Below are 23,321 nucleotides of genomic sequence, written 5' to 3' on the forward strand. Positions count from 1 at the left end.
CATCGAGATTCCGCCCACCTACTTCCCTCAATAGGCATTCTTTAGTTATTTAATTAGGTCCTACCACATTTAAGTGTGACATTCAAAACCAACTTCCTTAATTGAGCCTTTTAGGGAACAGAGTGCATTCGCGTAATTTATAGCACAGACACAAAAATAGAGCAAGTAGTCCTTTTGACAAACAAGTTTCTTAACTTATCTTCAAGTTAATCTTTGCCTCCTACCCATATAGGAGAAATTATGTCCCTTCTAACTTACAAAAGTAACTAGTCCAAATCACATGGCACCATAATTTGTATCCTTTATTTAAAATAGGATCTTCCAATGCCACAAACATGGGGGCCGTGGAGGTCTTCAACTCCATTCCAAACTTGGCAAGGGGTGTTTAGAGCTCCCCACCTGACTCACAAGCTACCTAGGAGTGAAACATTATTCCGTGGTTGGCCTTTTCACCACTCGACCTTCAGCCCATGAGTCAAGCAGTGCCCTTTTCGGGTTGATCCGCGGTGCGATCATGGAGGCGATCCACCCATGCAAAGAACCTTTCCTTAATTAATTCATTTAAGAATCAAGCACAGTCAAGGTAGTCAGCCCTAATATCATCTTTCAAAAAAACATTCCTTTATCCCCATGGCAATTTGTCATCACAGACCCCTGCCATGAATTTACTATCAAACACAAGCACTTGGAATAATCATCCAAACGACAATCCAATAATCGGTTAAATGTAAAACCATTTAGGATGTTGTTTGATCAACTAATAAAACCAATGGTATTTTTCCAAACAAGGCAAGAATAGACACAATGACATTTTCATCTGCATATTCCCTCTCCCCCTTGGGATCTAAGAGCGATACGATGCAAAATTTTACATAATACTCCCTTCCTTTGGCTAAGGCATATGTTAAGGTCTCATAAACTGTACAAGATGTAGGTTCTATTGATCACTTACATTAATTGACAACCAAACATTCTTCCTGGCAAGTATAAAAGTATCGGACTTAGGGTTTCATAATCCTTGAGCTCTCCACCTACCCTTGAGCCCTGGAGTTGTTTTCTGTACCTAAACCAATCTCGAATTGGCTTGATGAAAATATTAGTTATCAAATGGATCTCAAGGCATCTTAATTTTAATCATTGGGATAATTGCTTGTACTAACTACGCACATTGTCAAGATCCCAATCTATCAAACATGGGCTATTGGTTCATGATATTAGCAAAAGCTTGGGCAAAGACCTAAAGTTTCTAAGATGAATTTCCTTTAGACTAGGTTGCTTAATGTGCAATCCATTAGGCGTGCAAGCTACAACATATACCTTCAATGTGGTGAAAGCATACTTGCTATTTGCAAGAAAGGGGAGTTGACAACACTTTGGAACCTTATATGATGTTTACACTATGTATGAATTTATCTCATAACATCCAAGTGTAATTAACTTCTCTTGATACATGCATTTTGAAAACTGTCTTGCAAATATTTGAGATGAATTTTAACCCTTTCAATGATTTTATTTGGTACAAGGATTTGTGCAAATTTCAATGCACCATATGGATAAATCTATGCAATGTCATTTATGGTTATGGTGGATGTAATGCAGAAAAATTATCCTACGATCCCCTATGATCACATTGCCATTGAAAAATAATTTCAAGCTACACATTTAAATGATTTCATGTGTATGCCAAGGTGATATAATCTATGACTCAGCGATTAGGGGAGATTGCAATTAGTACATGGGTTTTCAGAGATGAACTATCCATACCCAATGTTGTATTTGTATTAATTACAACACCTTGGCCAATGGCTCTATTGTTGGATGTGGGATTACCTTTGGTGCGTGCCATTCTTCATTTTGGAGCAATAGTTTCAGCTTCAATTAAGATGAGGATTTGTTCTATCCACGGGCAAGGACTCGATTGATAAATTGAGGCATCTTGAAAAATGGCCTAGTTGTGCACGTCATTAGTAGAGGACCTTGCTGGCCTACCTAACCTTGTAGAGAAATTCCATGAAGTGGGAGTAGGGATTTTGCAATTGAGGCCTCCAAAACAAGAGCAAGTGATAGAGGGTGGGACTGTATGTGATTGCGAGGCTTGTGCGTGTGAACCTGTCTTATGGGAGGGAATTTTTGGAACCTTTCAAAAGTTTCTCTCTCTCTCTCTCTCTCTCTCTCTCTCTCTCTCTCTCTCTCTCCAGAGAGACAATCTGCCTAGGTGTCCTCTCCATTGCCATTGGGGGGGGGGGGGGGATTTTATGATGGGGAGAGGGGGAGGTAATAAAGGGTGGTGGTGGTGGTGTCTCACCCCACCCTCCACCTATTGGTGTGAGCATGGCGGCGGGGCTTCTCAGCCCTCCAAGTGATCGCAGACTGCTGGTGATATGGCCAAGGGGGAGGTGGTAGGCCACATGGCCTCCCCCTCATCACATCAACTTCTTCCCCCCATCAGTGTCGACAGGGGGGGAAGGAGATTAAATAATTTACAATAATTTTAATGAAAAATTATTGTGGGGGTTTTTATGGAACACGTTAAAAAGGGGGGTTTATTACATCCTGAAGAGCACCCTGCCACGGCACAATATGAACCACGAACCGGCTAAGTAGAGGCTGCAAATACATTTGCTGGCTACAAAAACCTGCAAGAAAACTCTCCTTCTCACCAAGAACCCATTCTCTCCAAACACGCAAGAAAGAGGCACACAAGAAATTGGACAATTCTTCCATCCTCACTCTCTTCCTCTTCCTCACTCTCCATTAAAAATGAGCATGAAGCACAAGAGAGGAAAGCAAGAACAAGAAGGCAAGTGTTGTGCCAAAATGAGAGAAGAGGAAATGAAGAGTGAGAGGAGAAGATAAAGGAAGAGAGAGGGTGTAACCATCTCAACCTCCCACCTCCTCAAATCCCACGATCGCAACCACCTCCTTTTCCTTTCTTGAATTATAAAATTCAAATTTGCATACGTCTTGGCTAAGTTCTAAAGGACCCTTTATTTTTATAATGAGACAAGAGGGTTTGGCCTTCCCTTTCCTTTCAACATTTTTTTTAATGTGAGCCTTTTTGGACTACACATTTTACATTGCTTCATATTTGAAATTTTGACAAAGAGGTACAATTGCAATGAGTCATTTTACAAAAAATTGTTTCCATGACATTTTGGTGCCTTTATTTGCACTGATTTCCCGGTCATCACATCCTCTCCCCCTTAGAGAACTTGAGATGTCCTCATCTCGAAAGAAACTGGGGGTTTCATTTTGGAACCTGTGGGTTAGGACCCATCACACATTCGTTGCAACACTCTGACCACTCATAACCATGCGGTATTTTAAAGCAACAACTGAACAGCACCCTGCCACGGCACAAATCAAACCATGAACTAGCCAAGAGAGGCTGCAAGCACACTTGCTGGCCAAGAAGAACTTGCAAGAAAACCCTCTTCTTCACCAAGAAACCATTTCTCCAAGAACACACAAGAAAGTGAATAATGCTTCTATCCTCACCCTCTTCCTCTTCCTCACTCTCCATAAAAATGAGCATGAAGCACAAGAGAGAGAGACAAGAACAAGAAGGAAAATGTTATGTCAAACTGAGAGAGGAAGAAATAAAGCGTGAGAGGAGAAGATAAAGGAAGAGAGAGTGTGTAACCACCTCAACCTCCCACCTCCCCAAATCACCTGGCAAGCCTCCTCCTTTTCCTTGCTTGATATTAAGAATTGAATTTGCATATATCTTGGCTAAGGTCTAAAGACCCTTCAATTTTTAGAATGGGACAAAAGTATTTGACCATTCTTTTCCTTTCTATATTTTAAGATGTGAGCCTAAGGACCCACATTATTACATTGCTTCATATTTGAATTTTTGCCAAGAGGTTCATTTGCAATGAGTCATTTTACAAAAAATTGTTTCCATGTGAGCACATTTTGGTGCCTTTATTTGCACTGATTTCTTAGTCATCATTCCTCCCATGCTTAAGTGTGAAGCATCCCCACGAACAAACTTGAAGAACAACCACATTTAGCTCTTGAAAAACCTTCATCTTCATCTTTTTCTTCAATCTTCATTTATTTTCTTCATTGTCTTTGAATTGTCATTGGAATGAGTCATTTTACAAAATGTTGTTTCCATGTGAGCACATTTTGGTGCCTTTATTTGCACCGATTTCTCGGTCATCATTCCTCCCACGCTTAAGTGTGAAGCGTCCCCACGAACAAACTTGAAGAAGAACCACATTTAGCTCTTGAAAAACCTTCATCTTCATCTTTGTCTTCAATCTTCATTTCTTTTCTTCATTGTCTTTGAATTATCATTGGATTTGGAAAGGAAGATAACACACAAAATAGAATCACAACTAGGATGGGGAGCCTAGGTTGAAAATCAAACCAAATAAAACCACAAACAAAACCCAAAAGATAGGGCTCTTCAACGATTTTGCTTACAGGGATGACATCACACCCAAGATAGGTTGAAAGACAACCACATCGTGAAGCACAATTATAAACCCAAGAAAGTTATAAACATTAAGCTTACCCTTACAAAGTATAAAACATTGGAGTTCTCCCACCTGATTTATGGATTTTAGAAAAGGACAGGAAGGGATGTATCATTTAAAAAATAACAAAAATTAAAAATTGGAGAAATAAAAAGTTATGAAAGGTTCTTGTGCATTGGAGATTGGTGATCTTGATGGTAGCATTTTCAGGTAGGGTGAGTCTCATATGAATGTACTTCAGAGAAGGATTTTATGATTAAAGATTTAGGATGTTGGCTTTGGTGATGTAAAGGTTTAGAGGTTGAAAAAGAATTACTCCAGAATTTGACATGTGGATAAGGGATAGGTCAAAGACATTATGATAGAAGGAAATTGAACACATGTCGATGCCTGCTTTCACTGGTACATGAATGATGAAGGATATGGAAAAGGGGAGATGTTGTCAACACTGCAAGGAGAGGGGGTGAAGGCATCATGGTTGAAGATGGGGGCAGAGTGGAGGGACTATGGTGGTGATGATGAATGCGTGCGAGGGTGGAGGTGGATGAGGAGGCCTTGGGAGGACTGGGGCATGGGGTCGACGGAGATGGGCTTGTGGGGGTTAGCAAGGTGGTGGAGGAGGAGCATCGCCTTCAGCTGAGAGGCAAGGAGCTGATTGTCTGGTACTGGAGGCATTCTTCTTCTCCCTAGTGCAGAGTTTTGTCAGAGAGGTCATGCAGAGCCAGCACTAAGTTTGTTACCACATAAAGGCATTGATAGTGTTTGTCTTTGCAGTGCTGAGAGACTGGGATTCTGGGATAATTTGATTGTTAATGAACACGGCCTCCTCTTTTTTATGTACTATGTCATGGCAGAAATAGTGTTAGCAGTGAGCGGAAGGAGAGGATAGATGGGCTGCTGAAGATGCCTTCACCTTGCTCGTAAAGGTTGGTGGAGACGAAAAGGGATGATGAAGAAGGAGATGGGAGTAGCCTTTGACTTCCCACAGCCTAATGGGGTTCAGAATTCTAAACAATGCATCTACTCTTTTTGAGGATGCAACCAAGAAGGGGAGAGAGAATATTGACATCGTGCTCTCCATCATCTTCTCGTTCTTTCTTCCAAATATCATCATTCATTATTGAAGAGAGGAATTGTGTAAAACCTTCCATAGCTGAATCTCAAAACTCTGTTTCTTGCAAGCTCCATAGCCACCTCTTTCCCGGCCAGTGCACCAAATGAACAACACCTTGCCATGGCACAAATCAAACCCAGCCAAGAGAGGCTACAAGCACACTTGCTGGCCAAGAATAACCTATAAGAAAACCCTCTTCTTCACCAAGGAACCATTTCTCCAAGAATACACAAGAAAGAAGCACACAAGAAATTGAATAATGCTTCCATCCTCACCCTCTTCCTCTTCCTCACTCTCCATAAAAATGAGCATGAAGCACAAGAGAGAGAGACAAGAACAAGAAGGCAAATGTTGTGCCAAACTGGGAGAGGAAGAAATGAAGCATGAGAGGAGAAGATAAAGGAAGAGAGAGGGTGTAACCACCTCAACCTCCCACCTCCCCAAATCACCCAACAAGCCCCCTCCTTTTCCTTTCTTAATATAAAAAATTGAATTTACATACATATTGGCTAAGGTCTAAAGACCCTTCAATTTTTGGAATGGGAAAAAAGTATTTAACCATTCTTTTCCTTTCTATATTTTAAGATGTAAGCCTAAGGACCCACATTATTACATTGCTTCATATTTGAATTTTTGCTAAGAGGTACATTTGCAATGAGTCAATTTACAAAAAGTTGTTTCCATGTGAGCACATTTTGGTGCCTTTATTTGCACTGATTTCCCAGTCATCAACAACTTATTGTATTTGACATATCGGAGTTTGGATTACAAGAGGGAAGTTTATTGTAATTATACTCATGAATATTTTCTAGGTTTTTTTTTCTAAATGCCTGATAATTTCCTGGTAGGTTCTGGATCACAGAAGCTTGTACAACTTCATTTCTTGTAATTTCAAGTTCTCCTTGAGTCTTCCTGGGAAAATTGATGTGGATATGTCCAATGTTGTGGCACTAGGAGCATCGATGTTTAGGATGCTTTGGACATTCCCTTTTAAAATGATCTATCTCCTTGCAATAGAAATAGCAGGGAACTTAATCACTTGGGGTCACAAGATTCTTGGTTGTCTTAAGAAGGATTTGCTTCTTTAGACCAAATTTCCCTAGGATTGTTTTAGCGGATCTAAGTGGTCCTTTATCTTGGAAACTTTGTTTCCGAATTGTCCTCTTTTTAGATCTGGAATGAGTTCCATGGACAATCGACTTTGCTTGTAATACTAAAGAATACTCCCAAGTTTCGACATTATGGTAAGACCCAATCTATATTAGTTGAGAAGGAACAACTTAAGAGAAATTATTTGTAGGTTATACTTGTCACTCCTTGCTAAAGCATCTCTAATCACTTGTAAGTTCTAGGCTCCAAATTGATGCAACTCATATTACTTGGGTTAACTGTAATTACAAGAATAAGGTTTATTCCAACACAAGTTGTATTACATGTTGATAAAATTTCTAGGATTTCTAATAATCCTGAAGAGGTGTAGTGGGTTCTAGGTTTTTGTCTTCATCTGATTCCTCTATATATCCAAAGACTGCACTTGTGTAGCTTCATTTTCTTGGAGGCTCAATATCTTCCAGTCTTAAGTCAGGGCAGTCTACTTGGACGTGCCCTAGCTCGTGCCCTAGCTCATTGTAGTGGAAGCATCGATGGTTGGGACATCTCTTACGAATGTGCCCTCTCTCTCCGCACCTATGGCATCTCTTGTCTTGATCTCGGGAATCCTCTTTGTCACAATTGCCCGATTTAAGTTCTTGGATGATTGGATTTTCTTGAAATAATGCACCTTGCAAGTCTGTTGGACGCATTGCTTCAAGACAGTGGTTTAGAGGAGTGTTCAAGCCATACTTGCTGTGCAATATCCATAGGTGGTGCCTATTTTGGTAGGGTTACAAACTTTGAGTAATAGGCTTCCAAGGTTGATTCTAGCTCTTTTAGCTTGAATAATTCATTCATCCTCCAAGTCTGGTAGGTTGGCGGAAGGTATCATCCACGTACAATGTCTTTCAACTGAACCCAAGTGACAATGACTTTAGAAATACCTTGATCTTTGCACCATTACTTTCCCATATCCGAGCCTCTGGCCAACTAGCTTAAGTTTAGCCATCATTTTTTGATTGGCAGAAGCAATTTCCGTAGTAGAGAAATAATCATTCATCAACTCAATCCATGTTTCCACCTCCGCTATGACGTCTATTCCTTTTCCACCAAACACGGGTGCCTTAATCTACTTGAGAAGGAATTTCTTCTCTTACATGTCAGTATTAGTGAATGCAGAAGGTGCCTAACAATCAAGCCATACCACTTAGATTATTTTGTTTAGGATATTTCTAAGAACCATATATTAAGCAATCACATATCATTAAGAAGTTTCACTTTGATACCAACTGTAACATGCTTGCCTATCAGTTGTCCATGCATGTTTTTAGCGGTCCATTAAGACGAATCTTGGTGTCACTGCCCAGCACTCCCATGGAATGTTACAGGATTTGTCACCTAGGGTTTCTTGAGTCTACCTCGCAATGGAATGTTTGCGGCCAACAAACCCACTAGGATCGACCTGAAATTTGGGTCCATAATGGTCAATGTCTCCTGACAACATTCTAGTATCGGGTCTTGGACATCCTACTTTTCATAGAGATACCCAAGCTAAAGCAAATCCATGCCCCACTTGGTTCAAAGAAGATGGGAAACGAGAGGGATGTGTTGATCAACCTCTCTACCTGTAGGGCATATTCCCATTCTAGTCCCCTAAAACCGCATGAATTGGGGTTCTACCCTAATAATTTCTAAGGGTCGAACGTTGCTAAAACCTTGTGAGAAGCCTCTTAGTTCTCTGGGACCACCTTGTCGTAAGGTAGACCCGTCAGGGTTCCACCCACCCGCTTCCCTCAATAGGCATTCTTTAGTTATTTAATTAGGTCCTACCACATTTTATTGTGACATTTAAAACCAGCTTCCTTAATTGAGCCTTTTAGTGAACAGAGTTTGTTTGCGTAATTTACAACACGGACATGAAAATAGAGCAAGCAGTCCTTTTGACAAACAAGTTCCTTAACTTATCTTCAAGTTAATCTTTTCCTCCTACCCATACAAGAGAAATTATATGTCCCTTCCACCATGTAGAAGTAATTCGTCCAAATCACATGGCACCATAATTTTCATTATTTATGTAGAATATGATCTTCCAACGCTACAGATGTTGGGGCCATGGAGGTCTTCAACTCCATTCCGGACTTGGCAAGGGGTGTACAGAGCTCCACCTGACCCACAAGCGGGTTGGCCTTTTCAGCACTCGATCTTTGGCCCATGAATCAAGCAGTGCCCTTTTCAGGCTAATCCATGGTGTGATCATTGAGGTAATTGTCACAACTCTATAGAAATAGAATTTGTATCCTTTTTCATTAATTTAATAAATCAAGGCTGTCATAACTCTATAGAAACAGAATTTGTATCCTTTTTCATTAATTTATCTATATAATGATTTATTAAATTTATTTCCTTTGCACTAATTAGATATAAAGAAAAGTGCATTGGAGCTGGCCACTGATGAGTGGTCACAGGTTATGGTGGACCCACGTGGTGGGTTAGAGAAAAGATAGTTCACACTTCCACCTATATGGCCCGATTGGGCGCCTATGACTAGAACTCACGCATATCAGGGTTAGACTCGCACATAGAAAGGATTGATGCCTTGAAGTGTGGGCTAGATCCACCAGAACAAACAGTTACAATCAACAAGATGGCATGATCATGAAATGCTTGTATAATGTGCATGTGTGGGCTGAAAGCTTGAAATGCACATTTCTTTGCATAGGAAAGTCACATGAAGATTCAGATACCATTTTTGTGATGTACACGGAAAAAACTTTCATATGACACCCATATTGGGGGGTCCCTAAATTTTAGGAGATCCCTAAATTTTAAGAGGTCCCTAAATTTTAGGAGCCTCGAATTAGCCTGAAAATGCTAGTCCTAAAAAATAGGGATGTCATTCTAAAAATAGTAAGTTCTGTACTGTGACTGTGCTTACTAAATTTGGTTATTTCTATTCTTGACAGTATTTAACCCAAAAAGGAAGGCCATAGAGAAGAGACAAGTGTCAAGACACTTGTCACACAAGTTTCCAAGTGTCCCACCACTTGTCACATCTCATGACATGTGGCCGAACACTTGTCTTGTGCTACTCAACTTTCCCCTTTTGTACTAGCTCTTCCCTCTCCTATAAATAAGAGCTCGTTTTTCTTCATTCAGCATCATTTTTCTTTGTTGTAAACTCATGTACAGCACCCACAGATAGCCAGAAACTGGCCCTATCCATCCCCATCATCATCCCCCACTTCTCCATTATCAAATTCCTCCATATTCCCTCTTCTATCACTGCTGTTTTACAGGATAGCAAGCCTATAAATTCATTACAGCACCTCCTTTTTAAGCTCTTTCTTCCATTTTAGCAACAAGAAGCAAGCCCTATCCATGTACTACTGTTCAACGATGGAGAAGGTTGATTTCCCCTTTTTCTTCTCTTATACTGTAAAGAAATCAATTCTTATCATTGCATAATAGATAATGCATGTGTGTTTGTACATCTTTGCATGATCTTGTGAGAATGAGAATTACTTCTTCTCACTCTCAGGTTGATTGTAACTGAGCTCTTCCCTAAGGGACTTGGGTTGAGCAGAAATACATTCCTTCGGGGGGGGTTTCCCATCTTCAACCCTCAATCTTGTCTCCATTACTTTTACATTTTCATGGCTGTAATTTTGTGAGTAATTTTCATTTTCAGCTTTAAGTGTTCATTCTCTTTTATATTAAATCTCGAAAACAATCAAATATCATAATTGTTAAGCATACTACATTGTTTGGGGCATTTACAGTGGTATCAGAGCTTTGGCTCGGTCCTCACCCCAACACTGGTAGTGCTTGCAATTATAAGTTTGTTTGTTTTCAGCCCTTGCATTGAGTGCTTGAGCATATTTTTTTTTCTTAAGAGTCTCAATGGATCAGTCGAGTGCTATCCTTCAAGCCATTCAAAGTCTTAGAGAGGAGAATCAGCAAATTCGTGACCAACTTCTCAAACTAGAAAAAGTTGAGAATCCCAAAGAATTCAAGGAAAGAAGCGCATCTGCTTCAAGGAGACAAAGCCATACCAATGAAAGGAGCCGATCAAGAAGTCCAACTACTTCTAAGAGGCAGTCCCATTCTACTTCAAGACAAAGAAAGAGATCGCGTCGAAGCTCATCCTCTTCTTCAAAGTCATCTGGCGCCTACTCTGATGGACCCTCTTCTAGTAACGAAGAGTCACACCCTTCTCGTGGAAGACCTCATCATTGTCAAAGGCATCGAGATTCTTCACCCTCATCTCCATCTTCATCCCCATCAAGCACTTCATCATCTTCAATCTCAAGATCCGGGCATGGATGAAGGCATAAGAAGAAGAAGAAGACTAAGTCACTATCTCAACTTGAAAAGAAGATCAAGTTCAGTATGTATGATGGTTCCCGAAATCCTGATCTTCTTCTGAAGTTTATTCGTCAATTTCAAATTTTGTATGGTCGTGACAAGTATAAAGAAAAAGAAAAGATTAAGTTTGCAGCTTTACATTTAACCGACTTAGCCCATACTTGGTGGACGGGGTTGGAATATGATCATGCTGCCCCAAAATCATGGCGGTCCTTTGTTCGCATGATACAAAGCCAATTTCTTCCTGTTCATTTCAAAAGAGATGTAAAAATGGAATGGGATCGGCTTTGCCAAAGGAAAAATGAGTCACTTGGTGACTATACCAAGAGATTTTGGGAGCTACTTTTGAAGGTCCAACATTTCAAGAAGATCAGTAGTTCGGAAAAGCTTAGGAAGTTTCAAGGAGGTTTGCATTTTAAACTTCGTACTGCTCTTAATCATTATCATTGTTCTAGTCTCAGGGAACTCATTGACCATGCTGAGACATGGGAAATTGAGCAAAATGGCAACAAATCATTCCAAAATAATGATAACAAGAGAGTAGCTGACGATGAGGAGTATTCAGCCCCAAATGAAGGACAAAAATAGCGACAAAAGTAGCCATCAAATCAAAAGAAGATGAAGCCCTATGCACCTCCTAATGCTCCTCAATTTCGCTCCAATCTATACCCACAAGCAAAGCAACTTTCCGAAGAAGAAAAGTAACGCTTCATGAAAGAAGGGAAGTGCTTTAAATGTGGACAAACAGGCCACATAGCGAAGCAATGTCCAAACAAGGGACAAAGCAAGGTTTCTGACAACAAGCCTAAGTCGTCAGTGAAAATCAATGCTATCAGTGATGTAGTTGCAAACACAACTCACACTCCAGAGACGCGCAAATTATTAAAAGCTTGGGGACAGTTGCAAGGTAAGCAAGCACTATTCTTGATAGATCTTGAGACGAATGAAAATATCATTTCCTTGCAATTAGCTAAAGAGCTTGGATTAAAGAATGAAGAGATGGACACTTCGACAAAAGTTCGCCAAGCTTTAAATGCAGATGAAGGTGACACAGTGAAGACTGTGATAACCTACATTGGCAAGCTCAAGTTTCAAATTCAAGGCTATAGTGACGAAGATACCTTCTGTATCAGAGACATTGATGGTTGCGATATGATTCTTGGCATGCCCTAGAATCATAGAGTAGATTCAACCATCTTCTCTCAGAAAAAGAAGGTAGAACTCACCAACAAAGGCAAGAAGTACGAGATCCAAGCTGGAGTTTCTGGAGACACCATACCTATGGTAAGCCATATGCAAGTCTCTAGAGCAATTAAGGATTGTGTTCAATGTTGTCTGCTTTATGTCACTGATGTAAAAGATAATATGAATGCTGAAAACCAAGAGCAACTTCAGCTCTTGGAAAAGTATAAAGATTGTTTTTCGGAAGATCTTCCTTATCAGCTTCCCCCAGAAAGGCCAGAAGACCATCATATTGATATTATCTCGGGCAGTTCTCCTCCTAATATAGCACCATACCATGTGAGCCGTCCTCAACAAGAAGAAATCAGAAAGCAAGTCGAAGACCTACTCAACCGTGGGCTAATTAGGCCAAGTAGCTCACCATTTTGTTCACCGGTTCTTCTCGTTCAAAAGAAAGATGGCACATTCAGGATGTGCATTGATTATCGAGCCCTCAACAAAATCACTGTGAAGAATCGGTTTCCTATTCCCAGAATTGACGACATTTTGGATCGTCTAGGAGGCTCAAAGGTTTTCAGTCGCATTGATCTAAAGAGTGGTTATCATCAAATTAGGGTAATACCACAAGATGTACACAAAACTGCTTTCCGCACTTCATACGGTCTTTATGAATTCTTGGTGGTTCCTTTCGGATTAACCAATGCACCAGCCACCTTTAATCGAATGATGGAGCGCATCTTTAGAGAGCATCGACAATATATCGGTACTTTCTTTGATGATATTCTTGTCTTTAGCAAGAATGAAGAGGAGCATCATCAACACTTGGAAATTGTTCTACAATTACTACAACAAAATCAACTCTTGGTAAATGGTAAAAAGAGTGAATTTTTCATGCATAAAATAAATTACATTGGGCATGTCATCTCTTCTAAAGGGATTCAGATGGATCCTGAAAAGATCAAGATAATCCAAGAATGGCCTCATCTTCATGATGTACATGAGGTGCAATCATTTATTGGCTTATGTTCTTATTACCGCTGCTTCATCAAGCATTTTGCACATATGGCTTCTCCACTTCATGACCTTACAAAGAAGAATATCTCTTTCCAATGGAAGGAAAAAGAGAAGGCAGCCTTCACAAGGCTAAAAACAGCTCTTACTTTTGGACTTGTTCTTATCATTCGAGATCTGGTAAAACCATTTGTGGTGGAAGCAGATGCTTGTGGTGATTGTATTGGTGCAGTGCTAAATCAAGAAGGCCATGCCGTAGCCTTTGAAAGCCGCCGTCTAAATGATATGAAGAAAAGGTATGACATTTATGAAAAGGAGCTCTTAGTAGTGGTTCATGCTTTAAAGATATGGAAACATTATCTTTTAGGCAATGAATTCCTTATTAAAACCGATCATCAAAGCTTGAAGTATTTCAAGACTCAAAACCATTTGCAGGAGAAACATGCAAGATGAGAAAATTTCTTGTCTATGTTTCATTTTCGAATTATGTACACTCCAGTGAAACAAAATGTAGTTGATGATGCACTTTCTAGAGTGCCTCGCATTGCAACTATTACAGTGGCTCATCATGAAGATTTTCAAACGATGAAGAATACTTATGATGAAGATACTGATTTTGCAGCAATTTGGTCAAATTTACAGCAAGGAGGTTCTCATCCACATTATTCCATCAAAGACGGTTACCTTCTCATGAACAATCGCCTTTGTGTCACTCTTCCTATTTGATAAAAGGTGCTTAAAGAAAGTCATGAACCCCCTTATGCAGGGCATAGAGGGAGGGGAGCCACTCTAAGTGCAATTGAGCGCTACTTTTATTGGCCACCATTATGAAGAGATACACATAACTTCATTGAGGCTTGTCTGGTATGCCAAAAATCCAAATATGATAGGCAAAAGATTCCAGGATTGTTGCAACCTCTTCCAGTGCACAAAGATCCATGGGAATCTATCACAATGGATTTCATCTCAGGTATTCCAAGAACACCTCAAGGTCATGATATGATTTGGGTCATAATTGATAGATTTAGCAAACAATCACATTTTATTCCATGTCATAAAACATTGAAATCCGCACAAGCTACAAGACTTTTCATTCAACTTATCTTGAGATTACATGGTATGCCTTCTGAGATCATTTCAGATAGAGACTCCAAATTCACAAGTAACTTTTGGCATGCTTTATTTGAGAATTTGGGAACCACTTTAAAGTTCTCCTCAGCTTTTCATCCTCATACTGACGGCCAAACAGAGGTGATGAATCTCACTCTTTTGGATATGTTGAAAGCTTACGTTAGTGAACATAAGTCACAATGGGAGAAATATCTTCCATTATTGGAGTTTGCTTATAACAATACAGTGCACTCATCCACAGGGAAAGCTCCAAATGAAATAGTACAGGGTAAAGTGATTCCTCCTCCAATTATTCGCACTAAAGATAAGATTTTTGCTACTAATGAGTTTGCTTCAGATTTAAAAACCGCAATGGATCAAGTTCGAGCCACTATCAAAGTTGCCCAAGAGCGACAAAAGAAGCAAGCAGATAAACGAAGAAGACCTTTGGCTTTTGAAAAATGTCAATATGTCTTGCTAAAGTTTGATAAAAGCAGGCTCAAATAAGGTTCTGGTCAAAATTCATCTTTTCCAAAGCTCTCCAGTAGATACTTTGGACCCTTCAAAGTGATTGAGAAAATAAATGAAGTTTCTTATCGACTTGAGCTTCCTGCTCATTGGAAAATACACAACGCTTTTCATGTAAGTTTGCTAAAACCTTACATAGGACCAGAACCAAAGGAACCCATTACTGAAGATCCCCCAGAAGTTGAAGAAACAAAGCAACTCTTGGAACCTGAAAAGATTTTGTTTATCAAGAATCAAACCACGAGAAGTGGCCTTGTGACACAAAAATTCTTACTAAAATTCAAGAATCTACCCACAACAGATGCACAGTGGGTAGATGAAAAATTCATGAAGGATTACCCAAATATTCTACAGCAATATCAAGAAGCTTTTTAGCTGAGGACAGCTGAATAAAAGCCAGAGGGCTGTCACAACTCTATAGAAACAGAATTTGTATCCTTTTTCATTAATTTAATAAATCAGGGCTGTCACAACTCTATAGAAACAGAATTTGTATCCTTTTTCATTAATTTATCTATATAATGATTTATTAAATTTATTTCCTTTGCACTTATTAGATATAAAGAAAAGTGCATTGGAGCTGGCCACTGATGAGTGGTCACAGGTTATGGTGGACCCACGCTGTGGGTTAGAGAAAAGATAATTCACACTTCCACCTATATGGCCCGATTGGGCGCCTGTGACTAGAACTCACTCATATCAGGGTTAGACTCGCACATAGAAAGGATTGATGCCTTGAAGTGTGGGCTAGATCCACCAGAACAAACAGTTACAATCAACAAGATGGCATGATCATGAAATGCTTGTATAATGTGCATGTGTGGGTTGAAAGTTTGAAATGCACATTTCTTTGCATAGGAAAGTCACATGAAGATTCGGATACCATTTTTGCGATGTACACGGACAAAGCTTTCATATGACACCCATATTGGGGGGTCCCTAAATTTTAGGAGATTCCTAAATTTTAGGAGGTCCCTAAATTTTAGGAGCCTCAAATTAGCCTAAAAATGCTAGTCCTAAAAAATAAGAATGTCATTCTAAAAATAGTAAGTTCTGTACTCTGACTGTGCTTACTAAATTTGGTTATTTCTATTCTTGACAGTATTCAACCCAAAAAGAAAGGCCATAGAGAAGAGACAAGTGTCAAGACACTTGTCACACAAGTTTCCAAGTGTCCCACCACTTGTCACATCTCATGACATGTGGCCGGACACTTGTCTTGTGCTACTCCACTTTCCCCTTTTGTACTAGCTCTTCCCTCTCCTATAAATAAGAGCTCGTTTTTCTTCATTCAGCATCATTTTTCTTTGTTGTAAACTCATGTACAACACCCACAGATAGCCAGAAACTGGCCCTATCCATCCCCATCATCATCCCCCACTTCTCATTATCAAATTCCTCCATATTCCCTCTTCTATCACTGCTGTTTTACAGGACAGCAAGCCTATAAATTCATTACAGCACCTCCTTTTCAAGCTCTTTATTCCATTTTAGCAACAAGAAGCAAGCCCTATCCATGTACTACTGTTCAACGATGGAGAAGGTTGATTTCCCCTATTTCTTCTCTCATACTGTAAAGAAATCAGTTCTTATCATTGCATAATAGATAATGCATGTGTGTTTGTACATCTTTGCATGATCTTGTGAGAGTGAGAATTACTTCTTCTCACTCTCAGGTTGATTGTAACTGAGCTCTTCCCTAAGGGACTTGGGTTGAGCAGAAATACATTCCTTCGGGGGGGGGGTTTCCCATCTTCAACCCTCAATCTTGTCTCCATTACTTTTACATTTTCATGGCTGTAATTTTATGAGTAATTTTCATTTTCAGCTTTAAGTGTTCATTCTCTTTTATATTAAATCTCGAAAACAAGCAAATATCATAATTGTTAAGCATACTACGTTGTTCGGGGCGTTTACAGTAATCCAACCGTGCAAATAACCTTTCCTTAGTTAATTCATTTAAGAATCAAGCATAGTCAAGGCAATCATCCCTAATGTAATCTTCCAAGAAAACATTCATTTATTCCCATGTCAATTTGTCATCACAGACCCCTGCCATGAATTCACTATCAAACACAAGCACTAGGAATAATCATCCAAACGACAATCCAATAATCGGTTAAATGTAAAACCATTTAGGATGTTTTTTTATCAACTAATAAAACCAATGGTATTTTTCCAAACAAGGCAAGAATAGACGCGATGACATTTTCATATGCATATTCGCTCTCCCCCTTGGGATCTAAGAGCGATACGATGCAAAATTTTACATAACACTCCCTTTGGCTAAGGCATATGTTAAAGTCTCATACACTGTACAAGATGTAGGTTCTATTGATCACTTACATTGATTGCAAAACCCATGTTCTTCCCAACAAGTATAAAAGTATCGATCTTTCCTTTGACTTAGGGTTTCCTAATCCTTGAGCTCTCCACCTCTCCTTGAGGCATGGTGTTGTTTTCTATACCTAACCCAGCCCCAAATTGGCTTGATGAAAATAGTAGTTATCAAACAAATCTCAAGGCATCTTAATTTTAATCCTTAGGATAATTGCTTGTACTAACTACGCACATTGTCAAGATCCCAATCTATCAAACACGGGCTATCAGTCCATGATATTAGCAAAATCCTGTGCAATCCATTAGGTGTGCAAGCTACAACATATATCTTTGATGTGGTGAAAACATACTTGTTATTTTCAAGAAAGGGGAGTCGACAACACTTTGGAACCTTATATGATGTTTACGCTATGTATGATTTTATCGCATAGCATCCAGGTGTAACTAACTTCTCTTGATACATGCATTTTGAAAACTCAGTCTTGCAAAAATTTTTGAGATGAAGTTTAACCCTTTCAATGATTTTAATTGGTACAATGATTTGTGCGAATTTGAATGCACCATATGGACAAATCTATGCAAGGTCATTTATGGTTATGGTGGACCTAATGCGGAAAAATTATCCTACGATCCCCTGCAAACTTATAGCCATTGAAAAATAATTTCAAGCTACTCATTTAAATGATTTCATGTGCATGCCAAAGCAATATAATCCATGACTCAATGATTAGGGGAGATGGCAATTAGTACCTAGGTTTTCGGATATGAACTATCCATACCCAACATTGTATTTGTATTAACTGCAATGCCCTAGCCAGTGGCTCTATTGTTGGATGCGGGATTACCTTTGGTGCATGCCACTCTTCATTTTGGAGTCATATTTTCAGCTTTGACTAAGATGAGGATTCCATCATTCTATCCCCGGGCAAGGACTCAATCGATAAATCAAGGCAACTTGAAAAATGGCCTAGTTGTGCATGTCCTTAGTAGAGGACCTTGTTAGACTACCTAACCTTGCAAGATGACTATCATCAACATATAACAGCAACATATAATTAGAATATCATCAACATATAACATCTAAATGATATGGTGACTGTCATGGGCCTTCTTGATGTAAATACATGGATCAATATCACTATGGGAGTAACCTTGTGAGTGTATAAAGGCATCAAACTTAGTATACCATTCCATAGCTATTTTTAAAGCCCATAAAGGCTCTTCCTCAACTTGGACACTAGGTGGTCCCTACCCTTTTCCTCAAAGCCATGAGGTTACTGCATATAAATGTCCTCATGCACTTCACAATAAAGAAAATTTATTTTCACATCCATCTAGTACAAGTCCAAATCCATTTATGCAACCAAGGCTAATACTAAATGTAGGGTAGTCATATTCACCATAGGAGAGAATATCTTGTGAAAATCAACTCCCTTCTCTTGTTTAAACAATCTAACCTTATATGCTAGCTTGGGGTGACCAAGGGTACTCTTCAACTTGTACATCTGCTTGCATGGCAATGCATGTTTTTGATTAGGCAAAGGAACCAAATCTTGTGTATGATTTTTTTGCAATGAATTATATTCAAACTACATAGCCCTTTCCCAAGAGCGACTATCACCTCTGTGTGTAGCCTCATCATAAGTGAGAGGCTCACTCACCAGTATATGTCACCATGACATAATGCATAGAGGACTCAAAAAAATCAAGAGGACATAAGGCTCTAGTGAAGGGGCCTACACATCTTATGCTCTTTGTGTAAGATCACCTTGCATACCTTGATCACCTTCTCTAGTCTCATATACATCTTGTCCTCATGGAATATTACATTATGGATGTAGATGTAACATCTCACCCCCGCTCATGCATGGGAACCACTCCCCCAAAACAAATTAAAATATTTTTTGTTCAATCCCCTCCCCCTTGTCGTCGTCGATAGGTGGCGGGGGGGAGGGGGGAAGGAAAAGGATGATGTCAAAGACAAGGGAGAAGTGGCCGATGACGGAAATGACGACGAAGTAGAAGCTGACGTGGAAAAAGTTGAAGAAGATGACGTCGACGATAAAGTAGATGGTAACGTCGATTAGTCCATAGGCCGTCGCCACCATGCAATACCACTCCCCCCCCCCCCCCCCCCCCCAATAATACCCACCACTCCCCATTATATAAACCCTCCCCCCATCGTAAGGAGAAGGAGGGCCTTGACACTCAGGCACACTGAAGCGAGAGAAAGAGAGAGAGAGAGAGAGAGAGAGAGAGAGAGAGAGAGAGAGAGAGAGAGAGAGAGAGAGAGAGAGAGAGAGAGAGAGAGAGAGTGTGTGTGTGTGTGTGTGTGTGTGTGTGTGTGTGACAAAGAGGGTGAGAGAGAGAGAGAGAGAGAGAAGGAATAATCCAAGGGGTCTCCTTCTCTTCCCCTCCTTAGAGGGTGTCCACATGTGTTCTTTCCTTCCATGTTGCCCACAAGCCTATACCCTTTTTGTGAGATTGTCCTCCATCATGCAAGCTCAACTTTTCCCCAATCGGTCCCCCGCTAATTGAGTACAAGGCAGGGAAGTCTTGTGCAATTCGCATCTAAGGGAGATGAAGATCGAGAATAGCCCCCAAGAGAAAAATGTCACACATGGATGGCAATCCCTCAATGAGAAATGAAGCCTCAGGTGAGGGCATCACTACCAATCCAACTATGGTACCGGTCATAAGTAATGTATTTCTAAATTGATGAATGCTTTCTTGATTTCCACATGAGATACGCTAGGGCCATACTATGCCGCATGAGAATAGGACACTGAAAGAATATGGAGTTTGCAAAGTGCATGTATCAAGAGAAGTAGATTGCTTCACATTGCTATGCATTAAAATCCATGCATAGCATAAGTAGCATATAAGATTCTAAAGTATTAAGCATTGATAAGACTTCGATTAGTCTTTACTTAGGACAATATTGTTTAAGGTTCACAGGGTTACCTTGAGGGTTATGCACGTAGATAGTACATGCACGGGAAAGATTAAACGTCAATGGTACATAAAAGGATCTTACATTAAAATGCTTGCATCCATCCTATGAAGGTTTCACATAAAATAACAGTCAAGGAGTTATCTTATGTTGCCAAACCATGAGTTGATTACAACATGCACAATAATTCAAGGATTATTTCACATTGGAAGATAGTCTTGCATCGTTACAAATTGTCTCACATTCTTTAGGGGAAACGAAGATAAAGACAAGTTAAAATTTGGCTTAATGTCTCTCTTTGATCACAAAAGAAGAATAAATATGCAATGGGAAGTTTATCGCGACTATTCTTGCAAAGTTTGGAAAAGAACACCATTGCTTTTGTTGGTTGATCAAACAACATCCTAAATGCTTTTGCATTAACTGATCGTTGGATTGTGGTTTGGATGATTATTCCAAGTGCTTGTGATTGATGGTAAATGCATGGCAGGGGTGTGTGATGACACATTGCCATGGGAATAAATGAATGTTTTCTTGGAAAATGATATTGGACTGAATGCCTTGTTTGTGCTTGATTCTTAAAAGAATTAATTAAGGAAATGATATTTTGCACGGGTGGATCATCTCCAAGATTGCACTACAGATTAACCCAAGAGGGCAAAATTAATCGATTCATAAGCCAAAGGTCAAGTGGTGAAAAGGCTAACCATGGAAATTGTCTTTCACTCCTAGGCTGCTTGTGGGTTTGGATACCCCTTGCCTAGTCCAAAATGGAGTTGAAGATTGCCGTGAGCCCAATGTCTATGGCATTGGAAGATCATATTCTAGATAATGGATGGAAATTATCATGCCATGTGATTTGGACTGGGTACTTCTGTTGGGAAAAAGGGATATATAATTTCTCCTGTATGGGTAGGAGACAAAGATTAACTTGAAGATAAGTTAAGGAACTTGTTTGTCAAAAGGATTGCTTGCTCTGTATTTGTATTTGTGTCATAAATTATGGGAATGAACCCTATTCCTTAAAAGGCTTAATTAAGAAGTTGATTTTAAATTTCATACATAAACATGATAGGACCTAATTAGATAACTAAAGAACGCCCATTGAGGGAAGCGGGTGGGCGGAACCCTTGATAGGTCCGTCCTATGGCAGGGTGGTCCTAGAGAACTGGGAGGCTTCTCACAAGGCTTTACTGACAACCGACCTTTAGGTATTGTTAAGTTAGAACCCAATTCATGTCATTTTAGGGGACCGAAATGGGACTATGCCCTACAAGTAGAGAGGTTGAGCGGTGCATCCCTCTTGTTTTCCATTCTCCTTGAACTAAGTGCGGCATGGATTAGCTTCAGCTTGGGTATCTCTACCTAAAGTAGGATGTCTAGGACCCGAAGCTAGAATGATGTTAGGATATCTTAGCCACTAGGAACTTAGATTTCAAGTCAATCCCAGTGGGTTCAGCTGCAAACGTTCCATTGCGATGTGGACTCGAGAAACCCTAGGCGAAAAACCCCGTAGCATTCCATGGGAGTCCTAGCCAACATCCTTAGATTCATCTCTCGATGGATTGCTAAAAACATGCTTGGATAGTGGATAGACAGGCACGTTACAGTAGATGCGCTTTTGAGCCTGTGAGCCCCACAAGCGGTAGCCCATCTCACCTATATCACCATATCCAAGAAAGATGCATTTGACAAAATTTGGATTCAATTTATTATACTTATCTTTGGGAATATAGTAGAAAGCCTCACATCCAAAGACTCCAAAGTGTGCATATAAGGGAGGTTTACTAGACCATACCGCCTTTGCAACTCTACTACCAACAAGAGTAGTGCATGGGGATCTATTGATGAGATGCATGGTAGTAGTAACTGCCTCAGCCCAAAAGGATGCCTAACTAAGCATACTGAAAATACTTTCTTGAATAGTCTTATTCCTATGCTATTTAATACCATTGTGGAATGGGGATTATGGGGTGGTCAATTGATGCTTAAAACTCCCCTCATCACAAAGCTGTGGAAATGCCTTAGAGACATATTCACCCCCATTGTTAGATTGTAGGTGTTTCAACCTATGCCCTAATTGATTCTCAACCATAGTAAGAAAACCACTAAAATATAGGTAGCACCTTTGATTTTTGCTTAATGGGATAGGCCCAAAAATTATGCAAATAATAATTTTTTAATTTAACAAAGTACTTCATGCTACCCAATGATTGATAGGGCATGGGACCACAAACATCTGAATGGAAAAGAGTCAAAAGCTCACCTATGTGCATAGAGAAAAAATCTTTATGAGAGTTACATATCTACCTACAATAAAGACAATGATCACAAGAATCAAAACATGAGTAATCAAGAGGCAAAAGGTACTACAAATGAGTAAATACTTTCATTCCTTTCAAAAAAACTTTCCCAAGGCAATTAGGCCATAAAGATACATGTGAAAGATCAATCATCACAGCCAAAACATAGTCAATAGACCTAGAGACAAGGGATAGAGGCTGCCAACCTTGGCACCTCTAACAAAAATAAGGCTACTATGAGTGATCTTGCATGAAGAATCACCAAAGGATACATGGTACCATCATGATGCAATTCAAGCCCTAACAACTACCATTCTTATTGTTTTCTCTATATTCTCTCTCTCTCTCTCTCTCTCTCTCTCTCTATCATCCTTAGCCAATGAGAGCTCAACTATACCACCCATAAGATCCATCATAATGTTAATGGACTCATCCTCGTTACGTAAGTCTTTAAGATCTCTTGTCACCCTATTCTCAAGACATTTTGAATTATCCATGCTCATATGATAAGAGCTCACACTCAAAGCCTTATCTATGCTCATCCTCATTAACTCTTGCACTACTCTCTTCATAACCACCTTTCTCTCATGCTATAAAGGCATTGATACTTGAGATAGTAAATGACCATATATTTGTAGGCAAGTGGCCAATGGAATAAGCTTCCACTACTGGGAATATCTAGGTAGAAACTAATATATATAAAACGCAGTAGAAACTAATATATATAAAACGCAATTAGCACTATAAAAACCAAGTACTAAGAACTATCAAGACACACAAGGTGTTAGATATACAGATACATACAATAATGTACATCAAGAATACATCTACCATTG

Source organism: Lygodium microphyllum, chromosome 25, assembly GCF_053477565.2.
Source record: "Lygodium microphyllum isolate KBCC chromosome 25, Lygodium_microphyllum_v1.1.10, whole genome shotgun sequence".
NCBI classification, from domain to species: Eukaryota; Viridiplantae; Streptophyta; class Polypodiopsida; order Schizaeales; family Lygodiaceae; genus Lygodium; species Lygodium microphyllum.